General features: G+C 35.2%; 1 long non-coding RNA gene across 3 annotated transcripts; it reads left to right on the forward strand.

Annotated features, from left to right (window-relative positions):
• Nucleotides 1–22,606: 22,606 nt before the first annotated feature.
• Nucleotides 22,607–24,267, forward strand: LOC140059116 (uncharacterized). 3 transcript variants are annotated; one of them, XR_011847119.1, is made up of 3 exons: nt 22,607–22,649; nt 23,690–23,800; nt 23,969–24,267. It is a non-coding gene; the product is annotated as an uncharacterized lncRNA (long non-coding RNA). The 3 variants fall into 3 exon arrangements; XR_011847118.1 differs by lacking the exon at nt 22,607–22,649 and adding an exon at nt 22,662–22,837; XR_011847117.1 differs by lacking the exon at nt 22,607–22,649 and adding an exon at nt 22,936–22,987 and having other exon boundaries at nt 23,969–24,266.
• The last annotated feature ends 714 nt before the right edge of the window (nt 24,268–24,981 follow it).

The raw sequence follows: 24,981 nt of genomic DNA on the forward strand, positions 1-24,981 counted from the left end.
GGCGGCAGTCCTCTAACAACTCAAGCCGTGACTGTGGATAATGCCACACAGGCTCAGCCATTGGACGCGTCTGTAAACGTTCTCTTTGAAGGTGAGCCGTCTCGGGCCGACATAACAATAACTGTCTCGATTGCTCTGGGCAGTAATGTGCCACTATTGGTTAAAAATAAAATATGGGCAAATGGATACATTGACCTCATGACTCTGATCAATAACGACAATGATACTACTGGGGTCTCGTTATCAATTATTGATAAACAACTCCGTATATTCCACATTTATTTAGTCATCAATTACAGTACATCATAATTACAGTACAACTGAAAACAGGGATCCTGCATAAAAAAGCTGTAGCTTCGGGGTTTTTTGTAGGACCCTTTTACATAAGAACAAGTATATAAACAAAGGTGTTGTTAATCAGCATATAGTGATAAAAAGTATTTTTTGACCTGTTTTTTTATACATTTATTTTGTTTCTTTAAGAAAGTTTATTACCACCATTACAAGTGAATTCTTTCCACAATTTTGGTCCATATATGTTGACTGCAAGTTAGTCTTGTGAAGGGAATTTCGAATTCAGTTTCTGTTCTGAGGTTATGAGTAGGCCTAATACTGTCACAGTAATTAAAAATATTTAAAATGTGATGTGGTAATTCATTGAATTTTACGTTTGCCATAAATCCTATGACGTTTACTTTGTAAATATCATAAACGTTTAATATTTTTAGTTTCTTAAACAGTGGCTCTGAGGCTTGTCTGGATTTAGAGAAGGTAATGCATTTTACAGCTCTCTTTTGGAGTTTTAATATTACTTCTAACGTGCTCTTGTATGTATTTCCCCATATTAAGTTACCATACTGAAGGTGAGGTAATACTAAGGTGTTATAAAGACTAATACGGACTTTATGAGGAAAGAATTCTTTTACTTTTAAAAGTATACCAATTGCCCTAGACATTTTTTTCCTAATAAGCTGTATGTGATTAAGATTTTCGTTTAAAATTACACCTAGAAATGTCACATTTTCTTTTCTATTTAATAACACATTATTCATTTTTATTTTAAACTGGTTTAAGAGATACAGACAACAGTAAGAAAAAGTTAATCACAATTACTGAATGGATGCGGGCAGTTACAATATACATGTCCATATTTGTTGAAAAATCGCCTGCTCAATGTTTGCCTATGCTTAAATATGTCAACAACATACTAGAATTACATGCTTTGGGGAACCTGAACTGGCGGACCTATGACGAAAGTTTTCGCAAAGCACGACAGGGCAGGCCTTTAAATTCGGATGTGCTTCACAGGTTTCCTACGACACAATCGATGATGTAGTTAGATTAGTATTTAAAAATGGACCTAGGGCATTAATGTCTAAGACCGACATAGAAGACGCCTTCATGATTATCCCTATTCACCCAGATGATTACCATTTGCTGGGGTTTTCTTGGGACGGCAGGTTCTTTTATGACCGGTGTCTGCCTATGGGCGCCAGTCGCTCATGCAATATTTTCGAATCATTTAGTAAAGCGTTAGTATGGATACTGCATAATAAATTTAATGTAAGGGATGTATCCCATATTCTGGATGATTTTTTCTTCGTCGGCCCTAAAGATTCTAATGACTGCCACAACGCACTGTCTCAATTTTTATATCTTTGCGACAAGATCGGGGTTCCTATAAAGGCGTCTAAGACTGTAACTCCGACTAATGTCATTACAATATACGGGATTGAGGTGGACACAGTCTTGATGGAATGTCGCCTCCCGTTACCTAACATTGAAAAACCTGTAACAAAAATAAAAGAATTTTTAAATAGAAAAAAAGTCACACTGCGCGATATGCAATCAATGGTTGGCTTGCTTAATTACGCTTGTAGTGTGGTAGTGCCGGGTAGGGCGTTTTTACGCCATATGATAAACCTCCTGTCATTAGCTAAACATCCATCTCATTTCATTCGCTTAACTCATGGAGTTAAGGACGATTTGCGGATATGGGTAACATTCCTTGAATCTTTTAACAGAAAAGCCCTTATCCTTCCAGAAAAATGGCTAAATTCTTCGACACTGCGCTTATTCTCCGATGCAGCTGCATCTATTGGTTGCGCCGCAGTATTTTGCGACAAATGGTTTTTCGATCGCTGTTTTGGAGTTATTTCCAATTGTTATTGCCCTAGAAATATGGGGGCATGAGCTCGCTAATCGCCGCATTTTGTTAATTATAATTCAGCTGTTGTGGCTGTTATCAATAAGAAATCTGCTAAAGACAAAACGCTTATGCGTCTTATTCGGCGGTTAGTACTTATATGCCTCCAGTATAAGAAACAATTCCGTGCAATGCATATTCCTGGAGTAGATAACGTGTTGGCGGATCTTTTATCAAGGAAAAAAATTTACAGAGGCTTTGGAATCTTTCCTTCTATCAGTCCAAATCCAATTCATGTTCCGTCCTACCACATTTATATTTAATTCATTCCTATTTACAGGTGTTGTGTGTTCTGCAAACAACATGGTACCCCTTAGCTGTGAAGCTACAACACTCATTCACTCGTCATTGGCGCCAGCCACGGTTAAGGCGTATCAACGCAATATTCAAAAGTTGGCATCACGGTTGGGAAAACCCGTTCAGCTCTCTGTAAACCCGGCTACGGTATGCAACTTTGTGACACATTTACATGGTCTACAATATGCACCTAGAACGATTTCGTCTATCATTTCGTCTGTCTCTTTTATACACAAACTAGCAGAATTACCCGATCCTTGTCATTCGTTTTTGGTTGTAAACATTTTACGTGGCGTGCATTATGCTTCGGATCGTCCGGATGTACGCTTGCCTATCACTGCAGAAATTTTGACTAAATTGTTAGCGTGTCTAGAGTCGATCGAACCCAGTTTTTCTTATAGATTACTTTTCAGGGCTATTTTCCTTACCGTGTTCCAAGGGTTCTTCCGGATTGGTGAATTGGCCGTAGGAAAAAGGGACGCGGATAAGAAGGTCGTGCAACGCAGTGATCTATGTATTTCTGGTAATTCAGCGTCCTTAACTATATACCATCACAAAACCGGCGTAGGCAAGCCCCCTATCCACATTTCATTCAATAGTGCTACGGGCGCTCGGTTCTTTCCAGTAAAATGTTTACATGATTACACCAAACATTTTCGGCATACCTCTGGTCCTTTGTTCCAACATATGGACGGTCGGCCGATTGCGGCTCGGTTCATATACGCAAAACTAAAATAGTCGATTTGTTTCATTGGTCTTGACCCTACATTATATAAAGGTCATAGTTTTTGTATCGGCGCCGCAACTCATGCTGCTTCCCTGGGTTTAGCGGAGAACACTATACAACAATTTGGGCGATGGAATTCTAAGGCCGTACAAAATTACATAAGAATCCAATCATTTTCCATAACTATAGAAACGCTTTCGTATTTCGGATTGTTCGAGCTTGGCCTCGCGAGACAAGTTTGTTTCTGTTGGTCCTATCTGTCGAGCTTAGCTTCAGATATTTTTTTATGTTTGTTTGTCTGGGTGGTAACCCTCTTTGTTTGTCGGGTTTGTGGCATGTTCACCCAGCAAACTTGTATTTTAATTAGTTTTAGTTTAGTAAGTGTCGTGGGCCACACACAAAGAACAAAAGAATGAACCTCGCACTCTGTTCTGTATTTACGTTGTAAGACGTTTATTAAAACTGGACCGTAAATCGAATCATTAAACAGACTAAACACACAAACACAAACCCCTGTAATACCAATCAGAGAAAAATAACATTACAATGATATAAGGTAAACTCTTCAACTTATACCTACGCATGACCTCAATTTATCATAAATAATACAACTCAAATAATAACTTCTCAAAGTTATCTATCTCCATCAGTTTACATCATTATAGCATTCAGCCAATAACACATCTTTAACTCGGGAAATTATATCATAGCAAGTCCTCAAAATAGTAATGTTATTAAACAATCACAATACCTGCAATGCCCTCCTGTAACACTAACACAGCTTAGTATAGTTACAATTAAAAACGAGTTGCCCTCAAATCAGCTCGATTTACTGCAGTCAGCAATTGTCAGTAACACCAACCATCTAAAATAATCAATTACAACTACTAATATAACTACCGTACTTATATGCAACAACATAATCAGAAACTTAACGCTACCGATATCGTACATGGGCGCCGCCATCTTTGTTGTTTACATTATAAGAATACATGCTAGAGGGCGCTCGACGAAACCAAAAACTCAATGTAAACGATCGGTAACTGATCAACTCTCAACAGTTCTTAACTTATCAAAGTGATTAAACAATCTACAAGGTGAAATATAACTTCAACTTCATAAAAGAGTACTGTATACAGTACATAACATGGCAAACAAGGCCATAGAACCCGTTACTGTCATTATTCTAGCTCATTTATATACAATACAAAGTCTTTGATTGTTACATATGGTAATCAAATTCACACGACCATGCAGACATCACATGGTAATCACTACTACTACTAGGCCTAATTTACGTTACATCACTTGTCATTTAAAATGTCGATTACCGTCAACAACATTAATTTAAGCTAATAATCAAAATCACTATAAACTACTTGAGGAAGCATAGCATACTAGACTTACAATTAAAGTGGTTTTCTTCGCAAAAAATTAACAAACCAACAATCTTTAAACTCTTCTTAAACACGGCTTATCCTCCTCGAGCCTTTATCTCAACTCCCACGAGGTAATTGCTCTCCCCACAACCTTATAACAACGACGCTACCTAAATATTAATGCGCATACGTACAAAATCACCAAGGCAAACATTCTATAATAATAAAGTAGTTCCAATCAAAATAATTATTTAAGTGTAAAATATGAATAAATTGAATAGAATCATTCTCAATAAAAGTAACAAATATAATTCCAGTCTCCGACATAAGTCAAGTTAATCTTTGGATTCTTGATAACCATGCATATTATATTTAACATTCAATATATATTTATGTGATTTTATGTAATAACCAAGGTGTTTAGTTAGTAGTAGCTATTGTCCGTACATATACGGTACACTTGATAGGGGAAGCCCATACATTATGTATACGTCTTAGATGGAACTAAATTAGTTATGGGCTGCCCCATTATTACAACTCTATTATTATATATATATGCTATTATGTGTTTCGTCATTTAAATAAATATGACAATTTCCATCCGAGTTGGTGTCTAATGTATTTTTCCGTCTGGCCTATTGCGGCATAAAAGTTTTGTCGGAATGCTCAAAATGGTCTAAAACGTTTCCAAATACGATATTAAGCTATTTTGTGGACTTTGATATTTTTGTGTAAAAGGTTTTAACGAAATGTTTAAAATGGTCTAAAACGGTTTCAAATGTGATTTTAAGCACTTTGATATATTTGTGTAACCAAGTTTCATCGAAATGCACAAAATGGTCTCTCCAAATGCGATTTCAAACTATTCTTAGCACTTTGATGTTTTGTATGAAAACATTTTTTCGAACTGCTCATAATGGTCTAAAACGGTTTCAAATGGGATTTTAAGCACTTTGATATATTTGTGTAACCAAGTTTCATCGAAATGCACAAAATGGTCTAAAACGTCTCCAAATGGGATTTCAAGCTATTCTTAGCACTTTGATTTTTAGTTTGAAAAAGTTTTTTCGAAATGCTCAAAATAATAATAATAATAATACCAGATTTATATAGCGCCCTTTTCATGAGTAATCATGCTCAAAGGCGCTTTACAAGCATTATTACCCCAGTATTTTTTGGGATCAAACACATATGGAAACATACTTCCATAATGCAGCCGGTAACCAGCGCAGTTGTGTCTAGATCTAACTGGGTACCCATTTATACACCTGGGTGGAGAGAGGCAACGTAAGTAAAGTATCTTGCCTACGGATACAAGCAATGCGGCGAGAGTTGGATTCGAACCTAGGTCTGACGATCGGTAGTCCAACGTCCAACACACTGCGCCACACGAGGCGTGTGGCGCAATAAATAATAAAACAATTACAGAAGCAAAAAACAAAAGCAGATAATAAAACAATTACAATAAAATAAATGAAACAAGGATACACTTACTAACTATAAAATTAAATAATACACTACATTTGAATAAAGCTACATGAAATTAGCAGTTAACAGTTTCTTAAAAAGAGAGACAGTGTTCACATTTTTAATATCTTCATGTAGCTCATTCCAAACCTTGGCACCTCTATATGATAAGCTACGTTTTTTGTAGTTTGTTTTTGGTTTTGGTACTATTAAATTTGGCTTAGTTCTAATATTATAGTAATTGTTTTTGATATTGAACTTATTTAATAAATATGGAGGTGCAAGGTTGTTCATAATCTTAAACATAACAATAGCTTCATTTATATATAATCTTTCATCTAAGTTCATCCAATTTAGACTTTGTAGAGCTTGAGTACTAGAGTCGGTTTGAGATTTGTTTGTAATAGCTTTTGCTGCGCGATTTTGAAGAACTTGTATTGTTTTACTTTGAGTTATATTTGAACGTCCCCAAACAACATGGCAATACTCAAGATGAGGAGCCATAAGTGATTTGTATAGTTTGCATTGAATTTCTTTTGGAAATATATTATTAGTGTTTTTTAAGTAGTACAAGCTCTGCAAAGCCTTAGATTTTACATTATCGATTTGTGAGCACCAAGAAAGATTATTATCTAATATCACACCAAGGTGTTTACATTTATTTACACGAGAGATTGGTTCTCCATCTATGTTAATGTTGACTTGTAAGTCAGATAGTTTACTTAACCTCTGTCTCGTTCCAATTAACATAAATTCAGTTTTTTTAACATTTACTGTGATTTACTGTATCAAAAGCCTTCTTCAAGTCTATCATTACTAACCCAATATAATTTCCAGTGTCAATGGCTTCTAGCCAGGTCTCTGTGATATTAAGCAATGCAGTCGTAGTTGAGTAGCCTGGTCTAAACCCAGACTGATTTTCATATAGCATTTTGTTTAGATTTAGGAAATCATAAACTTGTTCAAATACAACTTTTTCAAGAACTTTAGATAATATTGGAAGAATTGAAATTGGCCTATAGTTATTACATTCATTTTTATTTCCACCTTTGTGAAGAGGGCAGATCTTGGCCCTTTTCCATTGTTTTGGAAAAGTTAAATTTTTTAAAGATAAATTAATTATATATGTTATTGGGTAAACAATTTCATCGATAGCGATTTTAGAAGATTAGCTGGTATTTCATCAGTTCCAGTCGCTTTTTTTGATGAAAGTGAGTTAAGAAGTTTATGTACGTCTTGTTTATTAACATATTTAAAAGTTAATTTGTCGTTAGTATTATTTACATCATTAGTAAAGTTAGAGAGTTGATTAGTAGATTGAATACTTTGAGCTAATGTTGGACCCACATTGGAAAAATATTTATTTAATACATTTGCAATATCTTTAGAATTAGTTACTTCATCATTTTCTTCATCATTTGTGGTTTTAATACTTGTTATATTCATGCTTTTAGTTTTGCCAGGAATAATTAATTTAATATTTTCCCATATCTTTTTCTGATCTTTAGTATTGAGTTGTTCAGAAAAATAGTTCTTCTTACTTTTTCGAAGTTCATAATTTACTTGATTTCTTAATTTTCTATATTCGGGCCAAGGCTGATTTTAAACACTTTGATATATTTGTGAAACCAGGTTTCATCGAAATGCACAAAATGGTCTCAAACGTCTCAAACTGCGATTTCAAGCTGTTCTTAGCACTTTGATGTTTTGTTTGAAAAAGTTTTGTCGGAATGCTCTCTTTGAGTAAAAGCCTCCTTCAAATAAACGCCACCATTCCCTCTAATAGAACACCATGTGGAATATGGCCGCCACATGCATTTGCACAATAATTGTATCACAACATTAACTACCATAATCTACAATTTACCAAGCATTTTTTTCACTTTTTGATATTAATTGTGCTCTATTTTTTTTTTACATCTAGGTGGTATTTATTTGATTATACATATTACCTTATTATAACCCAAATAAAGATGCCTCCCCTCCCCCTAAAAACCCTTTTGAACAATAAATGCCCGGGGAGTTTAATCGGATACACATGGCAAGTTACTTCTAGCATTCTGAAAAGAACTGTTGAGCTTGACGTTTATATCAAAATGTTCTCGCGGACAGCAATAACTAGTAGGCCTACTTGAAATTGAAACAATTTAAAGTATCATATTGCATAAAATTACTGTCTAAGGATAAGTTGTGTAGAGATATGTTTTTTGTTTGAAACATTTGTAATAGTATTTTCTTCTCATCTTTTAACCACATTTTCTATTACAATGAATGTAATTATGTATATTTCGAACAATTTGATACCAAATTTAAGTTTCTACGACCAGTACTTACAGAGATATGAAGATGTCCTGGTATGTGGGTCAAAGATCAGAAATGGCATTTCTGATAATTTTTGACTAAAATTTGCCATTAGATTGAATATGAACCAGTGGTTGCCGAGATACAAGTACCTTTATTTCTTTGTTTATATAACCCTTGACCCTGACCCTTTGACCTTTTGTAACATTTTTCAAAATGTATAACAAATAACAGAATATATATTTCGAAAAATTTAAAACCAAATTCAAGTGTCTACGACGAGTAGTTATGGAGATAAATATGCCCTGGGTGGTGGGTCAAAGGTCAGAAATGGCATTTCCGGTCATTTTAAACTAAAATGTCCCATTAGACTGAATATAAATGTATACTTTCTGATCAATTTGAGACCAAAATTACTTCGCTGTGACCAGTGGTTGTTGAGATTTAAGGACATATTGGTGTTTGGTCTTATGACCTTTCACCTGACCTTTTGACCTTTCGCCACATTTTCAAAATGTGTAACCAAGCCAAAAATGATTGTTTGACCACCCTAAACCTAAACTAAATTTCTGAAGTCAAATTCTCTGGACCTCAAAGTGCATACGAAAGTTGATCTAGCTACTATAGTATTTAGACCATATTGAGCATTTCGACAAAAAATTTCATACAAAACATCAAAGTGTTAATAATAGCTTCAAATCGCGTTTTAGACGTTTTAGACCATTTTGTGCATTTCGATGAAACTTGGTTACACAAATATATCAAAGTGCTTAAAATCACATTTGAAACCGTTTTAGACCATTTTGAGCATTTCGAAAAAAACTTATTCAAACAAAACATCAAAGTGCTAAGGATAGCTTGAAATCGCATTTGGAGACGTTATAGACCATTTTGTGAGTTTCGAAAAAACTTGTTAACATAAAAACAGCAAAGTGCTTGGAAAAGCTTCAAATCGCATTTGGAGACGTTTTAGACCATTTTGTTCATTTCGATGAAACTTGGTTACACAAAAACATCAAAGAGCACAAAATAGCTTAATATCGTTTTAAAAACGTTTTAGACCATTTTGAGCATTTCGACAAAACTTTTTCACACAAAACATCAAAGTGTACAGAATAGCTTCAAATCGCATTTGGAGACGTTTTAGACCATTTTGTGATTTTCGAAAAAACTTTTTAACATAAAAACACCAAAGTGCTCAGAATATCTTCAAATCGCATTTGGAGACGTTTTAGACCATTTTGTGATTTTCGAAAAAACTTGTTAACATAAAAACACCAAAGTGCTTAGAAAAGCTTCAAATCGCATTTGGAGACGTTTTAGACCATTTTGTGCATTTCGATGAAACTTGGTTACACAAATATATCAAAGTGCTTAAAATCACATTTGAAACCGTTTTAGACCATTTTGACCATTTCGAAAAAACTTTTTCAAACAAAACATCAAAGTGCTAACAATAGCTTGAAATCGCATTTGGAGACGTTTTAGACCATTTTGTGTATTTCGGTGAAACTTGGTTACAAAAATATATCAAATCAAAATCACATTTGAAACCGTTTTAGACCATTTTGAGGATTTCGAAAAAACTGTTTCAAACAAAACATCAAAGTGTTAAGAATAGTTTGAAATCGCATTTGGAGACGTTTTAGACCATTTTGTGCATTTTGATGAAACTTGGTTACACAAATATATCAAAGTGCTTAAAATCACATTTGAAATCGTTTTAGACCATTTTAAACATTTCGATAAAACCTTTTACACAAAAATATCAAAGTGCACAAAGTAGCTTAATATCGTATTTGGAAACGTTTTAGACCATTTAGAGCATTCCGACAAAACTTTTTCAAACAAAACACCAAAGTGTACAGAAAGCTTCAAATCGCTTTTAGCGACGTTTTAGACCATTTTGAGCATTTCGATGAAACTTGGTTACTCAAATATATCAAAGTGCTTAAAATCACATTTGAAACCGTTTTAGACCATTTTGAGCATTTCGATAAAACTTTATACACAAAAATATAAAAGTGAACAAAATAGCTTAATATCGTATTTGGAAACGTTTTAGACCATTTGGAGCATTTCGACAAAACTTGTTCAAACAAAACATCAAAGTGTACAGAAAAGCTCATTATCCCATTTGGAAACGTTTTAAACCATATTGAGCATTTCGAAAAAATGTGTTAACATAAAAACATCAAAGTGCTAAGAATAGCTTGAAATCACATTTGAAACCGTTTTAGACCATTTTAAACATTTCGATAAAACCTTTTGAACAAAAACATCAAAGTGCACAAAATAGCTTATTATCGTATTTGGAAACGTTTTAGTTTTACTCTAGTAGCTAGATCAACTTTCCTATGCACTTTGAGGTCCAGAGAATTTGACTTCAAAAATTGGTTTAGGATGGAGATACTTGTATCTCGGCAACCACTCGTCGCAGCAAGTCAATTTTAGTCTCAAAATGTTCAGAAAGCATGCATGCTTTCATATTCAATCTAATGGCACATTTTAGTCAAAAATTATCAGAAATGCCATTTCTGACCTTTGACCCACATATCATGGCATCTTCATATCTCTGTAACTACTGGTCGAAGAAACTTAAATTTGGTATCAAATTGTTCGAAATATACATATTTACATTCATTGTAATAGAAAATGTGGTTAAAAGATGAACAGAAATACTATTACTAATGTTTCAAACAATGCCAGGCATTAGAAGAGATACTTATCAGGATAGATTGAAACAACTACAACTACCTACTCTTTATTATAGAAGGCTGAGATCTGCTCTAATCCAGGTTTTTTTAAATTTGTAGTCATATTGATAATATAGATGCCAGAAATCTGTTCACTTTTGTAGGAGAACTAGAGGCCATAAATGGAAAATGAATAAAGACATATCTCATCTACGAATTAGACAAAAGTTCTTTACTCAAAACATATGCAATGTCTGGAACAAATTACCGTCAACCGTCATAGAATCTGACTCAATCAACCAGTTCAAGTCAAGGCTGGAAAATCATTTGTCTACTTCTTTCTGCAAGTTTGCCCCCTATAGTAGACAGGATAATATTTAGAAACACGTCGAGGGACACACAAGCTTCGGCTTTATAAGTCTCAACATCAAGTAAATCAAGTAAAAAACATATCTCTACATAACTTATCCTTAGACAGTAATGTTATGCAATAACTGATACTTTAAATTGTTTCAATTTCAAGTACTAGTTATTGCTGTCACCAAGAACATTTTGATAGAAACGTCAAGCTCAACAGTTCTTTTCAGAATGCTAGAAGTAACTTGCCATGTGTATCCGATTAAACTCCCCGGGCATTTATTGTTCAAAGGGGTTTTTAGAGGAGGGGAGGCATCTTTATTTGGGTTATAATAAGGTAATATGTATAATCAAATAAATACCACCTAGATGTAAAAAAAAAATAGAGCACAATTAATATCAAAAAGTGAAAAAAATGCTTGGTAAATTGTAGATTATGGTAGTTAATGTTGTGATACAATTATTGTGCAAATGCATGTGGCGGCCATATTCCACATGGTGTTCTATTAGAGGGAATGGTGGCGTTTATTTGAAGGAGGCTTTTATTCAAAGCGGGTGTTAATTCGAATAAATACTCTAATTTTAATAATTATAATTCGTTTCTCAACTGATAAAAGGTACTTTACATGATTCGTTTTCTTCTTTATGCTTTTTAACGAAATGTTTCTGTCTTTTAGAATAAAAGTGAGACTGTCATAGATAACATTAAATGGATCTTCTCCTCCAGGTGCCAGTATAATGATATAAAACAATGACATATCATTATCCTGACACGATTGCACTCATAATGGATCTTCATTCTATCATCTGTTTGTTTGTGAATACAATTTGACAACAATCTTTTGCATATTTTTAAATGCCAATACATAGTTCCATTACTATTGTACAATATGTCCAGCTTTCCTGAAAACACCTTTGTGTACTGTAGTACAGTGTTGTAGTATGATTTTATCATGATAACTTCTGATGCTTTTATTGTCAATGAATTCAGTACCTAAAACATGTCAAAGTTTCTAGTGGTATTGATAATAAATCTCCAGAAACATATATTGTTTTATTATCTACACTGGGAACAGACGTGTATAATATACACCGACAAAACTTATACATATTATGTATAAGTTTTGTCGGTAACATTCACAAATATTATGCAACAGTGTTACGGAATAATGACAATGAATTGGTCTATTATAGTTGTCTGTGATACCTTTTATTACATGATTGTACTTGCAACAGGATAGAATGAGGTTTAATCCAGTAATTATTCTTATTATATTAATCAATTTTTTTTTTTATCTGGGGTGTATTTATTTGATTATATATGTTACCATTATTACACCCAAACAAAATAAACGCCTTCCCTGAATAACTAAATGCCCGGACCTTTTATTCGGGTAACTATTGTAATTTACTTCTAGTTTAACTGTTGAGCTCCAGTATTTATTCGAATTAACACCCGCTTTGAATAAAAGCCTCCATTCCCTCCAATAGAACATCATGTGGAATAAACGCTCCGCCACATGCATTTACAAAATAATTGTATCACAACACATTTCATTAACTACCATAATCTACAATTTACCAAGCATTTTGAAATAATTTAATCATTTTTTGATATTAATTGTGCTGTATTTTTTTACATCTAGGTGGTATTTATTTGATTATACATGTTACCATATTATACCCCAAATAAAGATGCCTCCCCTCCCCCTAAAAACCCTTTTGAACAATAAATGCCCGGGGAGTTTAATCGGATACACATGGCAAGTTACTTCTAGCATTCTGAAAAGAACTGTTGAGCTTGACGTTTATATCAAAATGTTCTCGTGGACAGCAATAACTAGTAGGCCTACTTGAAATTGAAACAATTTAAAGTATCATATTGCATAAAATTACTGTCTAAGGATAAGTTGTGTAGAGATATGTTTTTTGTTTGAAACATTTGTAATAGTATTTTCTGCTCATCTTTTAACCACATTTTCTATTACAATGAATGTAATTATGTATATTTCGAACAATTTGATACCAAGTTTAAGTTTCTACGACCAGTACTTACAGAGATATGAAGATGTCCTGGTATGTGGGTCAAAGATCAGAAATGGCATTTCTGATAATTTTTGACTAAAATGTGCCATTAGATTGAATATGAACCAGTGGTTGCCGAGATACAAGTACCTTTATTTATTTGTTTATATAACCCTTGACCCTGACCCTTTGACCTTTTGTAACATTTTTCAAAATGTATAACAAATAACAGAATATATATTTCGAAAAATTTAAAACCAAATTCAAGTGTCTACGACGAGTAGTTACGGAGATAAATATGCCCTGGGTGGTGGGTCAAAGGTCAGAAATGGCATTTCCGGTCATTTTAAACTAAAATGTCCCATTAGACTGAATATAAATGTATACTTTCTGATCAATTTGAGACCAAAATTACTTCGCTGTGACCAGTGGTTGTTGAGATTTAAGGACATATTGGTGTTTGGTCTTATGACCTTTCACCTGACCTTTTGACCTTTCGCCACATTTTCAAAATGTGTAACCAAGCCAAAAATGATTGTTTGACCACCCTAAACCTAAACTAAATTTCTGAAGCCAAATTCTCTGGACCTCAAAGTGCATACGAAAGTTGATCTAGCTACTATAGTATTTAGACCATATTGAGCATTTCGACAAAAAATTTCATACAAAACATCAAAGTGTTAATAATAGCTTCAAATCGCGTTTTAGACGTTTTAGACCATTTTGTGCATTTCGATGAAACTTGGTTACACAAATATATCAAAGTGCTTGAAATCACATTTGAAACCGTTTTAGACCATTTTGAGCATTTCGAAAAAAACTTATTCAAACAAAACATCAAAGTGCTAAGGATAGCTTGAAATCGCATTTGGAGACGTTATAGACCATTTTGTGAGTTTCGAAAAAACCTTGTTAACATAAAAACAGCAAAGTGCTTGGAAAAGCTTCAAAACGCATTTGGAGACGTTTTAGACCATTTTGTTCATTTCGATGAAACTTGGTTACACAAAAACATCAAAGAGCACAAAATAGCTTAATATCGTTTTAAAAACGTTTTAGACCATTTTGAGCATTTAGACAAAACTTTTTCACACAAAACATCAAAGTGTACAGAATAGCTTCAAATCGCATTTGGAGACGTTTTAGACCATTTTGTGATTTTCGAAAAAACTTTTTAACATAAAAACACCAAAGTGCTCAGAATATCTTCAAATCGCATTTGGAGACGTTTTAGACCATTTTGTGATTTTCGAAAAAACTTGTTAACATAAAAACACCAAAGTGCTTAGAAAAGCTTCAAATCGCATTTGGAGACGTTTTAGACCATTTTGTGATTTTCGAAAAAACTTGGTTACACAAAAACATCAAAGTGCTTAAAATCACATTAGAAACCGTTTTAGACCATTTTGAGCATTTCGTTAAAACTTTTCACACAAATCATCAAAGTGCACAAAACAGCTTAATATCGTATTTAAAAACGTTTTAGACCATTTTGAGCATTTCGACAAAACTTTTTCACACAAAACATCAAAGTGTACAGAAGAGCTTCAAATCGCATTCTGAGACGTTTTAGACCATTTTGTGATTTTCGAAAAAACTTGGTTACACAAAAACATCAAATTGCACAAAATAGCTTAATATGGTATTGGAAAACGTTTTAGACCATTTTGAGCATTTCGAGAAAACTTTTTCACACAAAACATCAAAGTGTACAGAATAGCTTCAAATGGCATTTGGAGACGTTTTAGACCATTTTGTGATTTTCGAAAAAACTTTTTAACATAAAAACACCAAAGTGCTCAGAATATCTTCAAATCGCATTTGGAGACGTTTTAGACCATTTTGTGATTTTCGAAAAAACTTTTTAACATAAAAACACCAAAGTGCTCAGAATATCTTCAAATCGCATTTCAAAAAACTTGGTTACACAAAAACATCAAATTGCACAAAATAGCTTAATATGGTATTGGAAAACGTTTTAGACCATTTTGAGCATTTCGAGAAAACTTTTTCTCACAAAACATCAAAGTGTCTAGAATAGCTTTAAATCGCATTTGGAGACGTTTTAGACCATTTTGTGCATTTCGATGAAACTTGGTTACACAAATATATCAAAGTGCTTAAAATCACATTTGAAACCGTTTTAGACCATTTTGAGCATTTCGACAAAACTTTTTCATACAAAACATCAAAGTGTACACAATAGCTTATTATCTTATTTGGAGACGTTTTAAACCATATTGAGCATTTCGAAAAAAAATTGTTAACATAAAAACATCAAAGTGCTAAGAATAGCTTGTTTAGTAATTGTCGGCGCAACGGTAAAACAAAACAACTACTAAATGTATACAGTAAACTATGCAATTTATTCCAAGTGAATCAAGTGAGGATTCTCAATAAATAGATAAAATATACAATATACAATATTTGATAAGACAGAGCAATAAACGGTGTAGATAAGATGCTGGTTGAGAAAAGAGTGTGTTAATAATGTGGTCAGTGCATGGTAATATTGGGCTTGGCCCACCTCATCTGACCAATTAGGATTAAGAGAATTAATGTGGTTTTCTGTTAGAGTCATTAACATTCTTAAAATCCATTAGCTAGAAAAGTGAAGGTAACAGGAAGGTAACCTGTCAATGTGAGGTTAAATAAAGAGATATATAGAGGATGTATAAATAATCAAATTAAAAGTAAATGTTGAATTGTTTAAAAGCTATGTGGTAGGTCTGCTACAGGAGCCCCCTTCCAGTGAAAGAATTAATGATAGAACGAGACAAAACGTTGAGGGAAATGAACATGTCTACCAGAACGAGTAGTACGGGGAGGGGTTGCCAAAATGGGTGACGGGTTGGTTGGTTTGACTAGGGGTGATGCTTGTAGCTTGGGAGTGAGGGTTTGCTCTTGGCTTTTAAATATATCAGTATCCAAATGAGCTACCTTTAAGCGATCAATACTGACTGTGTCCTGTCGACCATTTAGATCGAGAACAAAGTGTTTGTCTGTTCGACTTAATACCTTAAATGGACCATCATATGGACGTTGTAAGGGTTTTCGAACAGAGTCCCTTCGCACAAAAACATGGGTACAATTAAATATTTCTTGATTGATATAGGATTTACGGTTAGAGTTGGTGCGGGTAGGTGTGGGACGTAGTTTACTCATATTATCACGCAATCTATCAATATAATTAGAATAATCACAATGTTCAGAGTTTGAATTAAAGAATTGTCCAGGTAATCTTAAAGTAGTGCCATAAACAAGTTCAGCAGCACTATGACCTAGATCAGCCTTAAGGGCTGTACGAATGCCTAAAAGTACTATAGGTAAATGTTCTGTCCATTTAGTGTGATCATTATGTGCTTTGAGAGAACCCTTCAAATGTCGATGAAAACGTTCTACAAGTCCGTTCGCAATAGGATGGTATGCAGTTGTATGAATGTGCTTAGTTCCTAGTAAGTTGGCGAGTGAATGAAATAATGCAGATTCAAATTGTCTTCCTCGATCTGTTGTAATGGTTGAAGGTATTCCGAATGAAGCGATCCATCGATTGACAAATGCGTGTGCGACAGTATCGGCTGTGATATCCGGAATAGGTACGGCTTCGGGCCATCGAGTAAAACGATCGATAAAAGTGAGTAAATAAGAAAAACCATTTGACGGAGGGAGAGGTCCAACAATATCTATATGTACATGGTCAAAACGGGCGTCAGGTGTAGAAAAAGTAGAGAGTGGCGAAACGGTGTGCCGGTGTACTTTGGAACGTTGACATTGAATGCATGTTTGAGACCATCGTCGTACATCACGATTGATTGCTGGCCATACGAAACGGTCAGTAATTAAACGTTGTGTTGCTCGTATACCAGGATGTGATAGCGAATGTAGAGTGTCAAATATTATGCGTCTGAATTCTTGTGGGATATATGGACGTGGATTGCCTTTGGAAATATCACAAAGAATTGTAGAGTCAGAAGTTGGAATTGGAAAGTTTTGAAATTGTAGTGAAAACGGTGATTCAAGTAGCTTGTGCAATTCATCGTCATTCTTTTGTGCAGCAGCAATAAGACTAAAATCAACAATGTTAGTTGTGTTGTGACTGAAAGTATTAAGTTCGATTCGCGACAAAGCTACAGCTGCTGCATTAGCTTTTCCACTCACATGGCGTATGTCCGTTGTGAATTGAGATATGAAATCGAGATGACGGATTTCGCGTGGCGAGTGACGATTTGGTTTGGCGAGTAAAGCATACACAAGTGGCTTATGGTCAGTAAAAATATGAAATGAGCGTCCTTCAAGTGAATGACGAAAATGTTTAACTGAAAGGTATGCCGCCAAAAGTTCACGACCAAATGTGCTGTATCGCGTCTGCGCTGGTTTCAACTTCTGTGAGAAAAATGAAATAGGTTGCCAATTGTTGTCAATGCATTGTTGTAGTATACCCCCTATGGCCACATCCGAAGCGTCAACCATGATACTTAAAGGTGCATCTGGCTGCGGATGGGTGAGAAATGTAGCACTTGCGAGGGCGACTTTAATATTATTAAATCCCAATAAAGCTGCGTCGGTCCATACCAGATCCTGTTTCTTACCTGCCCCAACAAGTAGAGCTGTGACAGGTTGTAAAATCTGGGCACACTGCGGTATAAATCGCCTATAAAAGTTAATAAGTCCAAGGAATTCACGAAGTTTGCGTAAAGAAGTTGGTTGTGGAAAGTTTTGTATCGCTTCGACCTTTACTTGAAGTGGTCGGACACCTTGCGAATCAACATGATGTCCAAGAAACTCGAGTGACGAAACTCCAAATTGGCATTTCGCTGGGTTGAGAACAACGCCATACTCATTAAGACGTGTGAATAGTTGATGAAGATGAGTTTCGTGTTCCTCGGCGTTGGAACTTGCAACAAGCAGGTCGTCGATATAAGCGTAGCAAAAATCCAATCCACGCGTTACCTGATCAATAAAACGTTGAAAAGTTTGAGCGGCATTGCGGAGGCCAAATGGCATTCTAACAAATTCAAAAAGTCCAAATGGTGTAGTAATTGCTGTTTTATGAACATCAGCAGGTTCAACTGGTATCTGATGGTAAGCTCGGACGAGATCAATCTTAGAAAATATAGTGGATCCGTGCAGAGATGCTGTAAAATCGTGCATGTACGGGATAGGATACCGATCTGCAACAGTAGCATTGTTCAATGCTCGATAATCCCCACAGGGACGCCAATCCCCAGGAGTTTTCTTAGGCACCATATGTAAAGGTGATGCCCAGTTACTTTTAGAGGGGCGTATAATTCCAAGCTGCATCATGTGTTCAAATTCATGTCTGGCTGTTTTGCAGCGGTCATGTGCGAGCCGTCGAGGATGTGACGAAATTGGTGGACCATGGGTCTGAATATGATGTGTCACATCGTGTTTTAGCGACGCTTCCTGATAACAAGGGCATGTAATGTTTGGGAATTTTGTAAGAATGTAGTCCCAATTGGACTTAGCCTCAAGGGTGGTAAATATAAGACCGAGAGGCGAAGTTTTGGAGGCGACACCTTGAATACTCAGGTTGGTGGTAGTGTCAATGAGTCGTCGATTATTCATATCGACTAACAGTCCAAAATGTCTTAAAAAATCAGCCCCTATGATGGGGTGTGTGACGTCTGCGACAACAAATAACCATTGAGATGTTCGTCTCAAACCTAAGTCTAAGGTTACAGAGCGATGTCCATAAGTGTTGATAGATGTATTATTTGCGGCAGTCAAAGTAGACTCTTGTCGCCTATGTAGACGCTCATGGTGAGTAGGTGGAACAACGCTAACTTCTGCCCCAGTGTCTATGAGGAAACGTTGTTTGGATAATTGATTAACAATAAAGAAAAGGCGACTTACGATTTGACGGCCAGCAACATTCGTCGCATTTAGTTGTCGGCGTTGGAGTTTTCCGAACACGGCGGATTGCATTTTCGAGCATTTACTCCAAATTTTTCATGGTACCAACAGAGTTGAGGAGTGTTGTTTGAATGTTGAGCTGAGCGATCGGTACTGTTAGGTTGAGCAGGAGATGAATGCCTACCACTCGATCGATTTCGGTGTCGACTTGTGCTTCGACTTTGATATCTGTTGTGCCGTCGGTCAGATTGCAAGGAATTAACTTGCGTCGACAGTTGTTGAATCTGTTTTTGCAGGTTTTCAAGGGTCGCAGACAAGGAGGGTGTATTGTCCGTGTGTACTGCCGATACACTTGTTGGCGCAGTTGCAGTTACAGATACTTCAATAATTTTGTCAGCCAATGATGTCAAGCTTCCCAGGTCCAACTCATCCTTGGTTGAAGCTAGGATAAGCTGTACATTAGTTGGGAGGCGACTTAAGAATAGTTGTTTCATAATTGAAGATTCAAGTGGCCTGTCGCCTAAGAGTTGTAACATCCGTCGGTATAATTGCGATGGTTTCCTATCCCCCAACTCCTCGGCCGTCAGGAGTTGGCGGAGGCGCTGTTGGTCGGAGTCAGTTGTCCGACGTATTAAGGTATCTTTCAAGTTCACATACCTGTTATCAGTAGGCGGGTTGAGAAGTAGATCCCGAACTTCCTGCGCAATTTCAGGTTGCAATGATCCGACTAAGTAAGCGTATTTTGTAGCATCTACTGTAATCCCACGCGTTGTGAACTGTGCTTCCACTTGGGTGAACCACAATATCGGATCATTGGGCCAGTATGGAGGCAGTTTCAACGCTACCGAAGAAATTGGCCTGTTGACGGTTGCTGCGTCAGGAGCGGGCATCACAGGTTGTTCCTGGTGCTGGGGTTGTGCTGGAGGTTGCGGTAGCTGTCGTTGTTGCTGTTGTCCTTCCATTTTAAGTTAAATTCGGTATAAGAAAGTCGAGGGTCACCACTTTAGTAATTGTCGGCGCAACGGTAAAACAAAACAACTACTAAATGTATACAGTAAACTATGCAATTTATTCCAAGTGAATCAAGTGAGGATTCTCAATAAATAGATAAAATATACAATATACAATATTTGATAAGACAGAGCAATAAACGGTGTAGCTAAGATGCTGGTTGAGAAAAGAGTGTGTTAATAATGTGGTCAGTGCATGGTAATATTGGGCTTGGCCCACCTCATCTGACCAATTAGGATTAAGAGAATTAATGTGGTTTTCTGTTAGAGTCATTAACATTCTTAAAATCCATTAGCTAGAAAAGTGAAGGTAACAGGAAGGTAACCTGTCAATGTGAGGTTAAATAAAGAGATATATAGAGGATGTATAAATAATCAAATTAAAAGTAAATGTTGAATTGTTTAAAAGCTATGTGGTAGGTCTGCTACACTTGAAATCGCATTTGGAGACGTTTAGACCATTTTGTGCATTTCGATGAAACTTGGTTATACAAATATATCAAAGTGCTTAAAATCACATTTGAAACCGTTTTAGACCATTTTGAGCATTTCGAAAAAAACCTTTTTCAAACAAAACATCAAAGTGCTAAGAATAGCTTGAAATCGCATTTGGAGACGTTTTAGACCATTTTGTGCATTTCGATGAAACTTGGTTACACAAATATATCAAAGTGCTTAAAATCACATTTGAAACCGTTTTAGACCATTTTGATTATTTCGAAAAAAACTGTTTCAATCAAAGCATCAAAGTGCTAAGAATTGCTTGAAATCGCATTTGGAGACGTTTTAGACCATTTGTGCATTTCGATGAAACTTGGTTACACAAATATATCAAAGTGCTTAAAATCACATTTGAAACCGTTTTAGACCATTTTGATTATTTCGAAAAAAACTGTTTCAATCAAAGCATCAAAGTGCTAAGAATAGCTTGAAATCGCATTTGGAGACGTTTTAGACCATTTGTGCATTTCGATGAAACTTGGTTACACAAATATATCAAAGTGCTTAAAATTACATTTTGAACCGTTTTAGACCATTTTGAGCATTTCGATAATCTCCAACAGTAAACGTATCCGCCGGTGGAACTGTATCTCAAACCGTGGCTATCTTGTCTATCTTTTCCTTATTATCTCTCCTTTTTTATTGTGCTCGAGTTCACCCTCCATTGCCTTCCTTCTCCAATCTCTCTCTCCCCTTTTTCTCACGTCCGCTCTCTGCTACTCCTCCTGCCTAACGTCCATCTGCCGCCCTCTATCTATTTCTTCAATCCCAAAATCATTACAATAAAATTTTATAGACCAATTTAAAATGGCAGCCATTTTGGACGCCATCTTGGATTTCTCGGAGAGCACAAGGAGGATTTTTCGGGACTTTTAGTATGATGTTCCAATCATAGTTCTCGACCTTTCCTGAAAAAATTAGCTTGTTACCAGAAATTTCCGGGTCTGCCTATACTTATGAACTAATGCTCTTGGACTATAGAGGAGATATTAATGGAAGGAATATCTTAGATGGGATAAGAGGGCAAAAAAAGGAAATCAACTGTTTAAAAATTGTAATAACAATACAAGATATAAACAAATTAATTAATGTTATTTACTGTTATTATTTTTAGTGTTATTAATTATGTTTCAACTTCATTGTATTAAAAAAGAAACACAATTTTAATTAAAAAATTATTTATACAGTAGGAAGGCCAAACAAAATTATTGTGTTGGCCACGCCCGACCGACCCTAAAGTTGTGACAACAACAATCGTGAAATCAAATAGTGAAAATATATTGTCTTATTCGCCAAATTGGCGAATATATTTCACCTCCACCGGACTTGTTAAAACAACATTTAGGTATATTTATTCATAAAAAGACATCAAAATACAACGGCAGCCAAAAGGCTGAAAAGTAGTATTTTACAAAACTTGATAAAAATATATAAATACATTATGTATAAAAGGTAAAACTAGTTTAAAAAAAAAAAACAAATTTACCACTTTAAAATTGGTCCACCAAAGTCTTTTTAAAGATAGCCACGGTTGGAGATACAAGAAGTGTGCAATCAACCGTGACTCAATCATGTGATAATCGGAATACGCGATTATCAATTTTGGGAGGATCGAAGTTTAAAGTAAATAAACGCTTTTATTACACAATGGTTGAGACACGTTTTTAAATACCCTCATAATTAATGGACTCTACCAATGTTGATCTGCAAATCGCTACAAATAACTCAATGTGTGCTGTAGAATTGATAGGCAGTTTGCTGCAGCACGTCGCTGAGGATATGCCCTACATATATTGCATTTTTCTTGAGGTATTGCTTGTACCATTTGTTCGTGGGTATTTGTTTTCCACTGTAATTTCGCGTCAAGTGGCGTTACTTTTGTGTTTGTAACTCCCGCAAACCGTCATATAAATCTGATTACAGTATTTCTTCGTATCGTGTGTGTGATGAAGAGGAACGCGACAGCAGCAACTGTTGCCGTGTGTTTCGAGGAACGGGTGAGTGCCTAGCCCTGGTGGGCCTAGGCGGTAGGCCTACTAGTACTAGACTAGAGGAAGGCTTGGATGGGCAGGACTTTAACGTCGAAGAAACCTAGGCCTAGTCTAGGCGGATCGTTTAGGCTAGGCTGTCTTTTCAATTCATTCATGGTAGTTTTTAACTTTTGTAGCCTAGGCTAGGCCTGGTTTAAATTAATGTTAAGCCTAGCTAGCTTATACTATAGTGTAGCCCTACTAGCTAGAAATAGAAGAGTGTAGCAGTAGGCTAGTAGTAAGCCTAGATAGTAAAATAGGCCTGGCCCTAGTAGTAGTAGTAGCAGGTAGCCTACTATACTACTACTAGTACTACTAGTACTAGGCGGGATGAAGCAAGCAAGTAAATGCTAGCTAACATTCAATTATTAATCAATGTTATACATGTACATTTTAATTTATAAATACATTTTTACAATGTAAAAAACAGTAAAAATACTGCCAGATTACTAAAAAGTTTAACAATATTAATATTTATTTTAACTTGTTTCTTGAAAGAAAAATGTATATTTAAAGTTAAATTTTAATATTAATGTACTACTAGATACTATATCTATTTATATCATAGAAGATTAATGTGACCATTGTAGCATCTCTTTTACTGTAAATAGTGTTATAACTACCTACTACTAGACCTATAAAATAGATTGTGAAGTAATTATTGGTCGTGTTGTATTTAAAAAAAAAAAAAATTAATTATGGTATAATTAATATTCATATCATCACACTCGTCAGAACAAGTGCATAGGTGTGTTATTTGTATACATGTTGCAGACTTCTATATAGAATATTTTATGATTTTTTTTCTTTTTACCATAGGGTAATAAAAATCTGCTGTACCAAAACACTTTCCTGACCTTGATTGGACTTGCAGTTGATAATGCCGTAAGGACTTGTGATTTTACCCAAGAAATTTAAATACATTTTCAGGTAAATGGATTTATAATATCAAAATGTCCTACAATAAAACCTGGTGAATAAGAATGTTTAGTTTTATTTATATGATATTAAGAGAAACTGTGGCTGATATAATACTTTTGTTTTTTGGTGCTCAATCTAGTTCCTGGTTGACATTTAATATTTGTTTGTTCTTTTTAGAGTGTATGGTAGCTGAATTATTTTGTCTTCCATAGCTTGTTGGCTCCTTAACAAACTGCAGCATCTGTTGAAAACAAATTTGCAAAGATACAAAAATATCAAGGTGCAAGATGTTGTATATTTGTCTGTTACTCTACAGTATTATTTAATCGGGTCAATTTATGTACAATATCTTTTATTCACATATTATAAATATTAATATAACACACTATCAAGGAAAAATTATTATTATATATATTTTGGTTCCATGTGATGAACACTAATAAAATCAAGCTTATTTGAGCAATTGAATGCTGTTTAATTAAACAGCATTCAATTGCTTAAATAGACTTGATTTTTCTTGTTTGAGTTTACTTTAGTTCCGTGTGATGAACACTAATTGCACGACGGAAGAAGATCTACACCAAGGGATAAGCGATTATGAACAGATGATCAATGACGTCAAATCAAAATCACCAACAACAAATGTGATTTTGTCCACCACATGCCCTCGTACTGATAAACTGGAACACCAGGAGAGAGTTGTTCGAATGAACAATAGCATTAAGGAAATTGCAACGAAAACAAATGTTCAAGTAATTGATAATGATGAGACCTTCTTGCTGAGAAATGGATCTACTGCTCAATGGAACCTAAATGGTGGTGGATTACACCTATCGAGATCAGGAACGAGACTACTCCTCAGCAACATGAACGCAACCCATCCCATCATAAAACCAGCGTCTACCAGATCAAATATCAAACAGTCACGAGGCCACTATGAACGTCATAACAAGGCTCGTCACCATCGACACTTTGAACACCAGCAAAACCCTCGTTTCAACAACAACAACAGACACGACTATGGTTTACAGGACTACAGCCCTGCCCAGGATCGTCAAGCATAGGGACGCGCAAGCAACAATACAGCGGGAATAACTATGAAAAACAGTTTTGGGGGACTTACAGATGAACTTAATAATTCAATAACTGATTTACAGATAGAAACTGATAAAATAAACTCTGATTATAGC

The sequence above is a fragment of the Antedon mediterranea genome, chromosome 9 (genome assembly GCF_964355755.1).
Source record: "Antedon mediterranea chromosome 9, ecAntMedi1.1, whole genome shotgun sequence".
Taxonomy (NCBI): Eukaryota; Metazoa; Echinodermata; class Crinoidea; order Comatulida; family Antedonidae; genus Antedon; species Antedon mediterranea.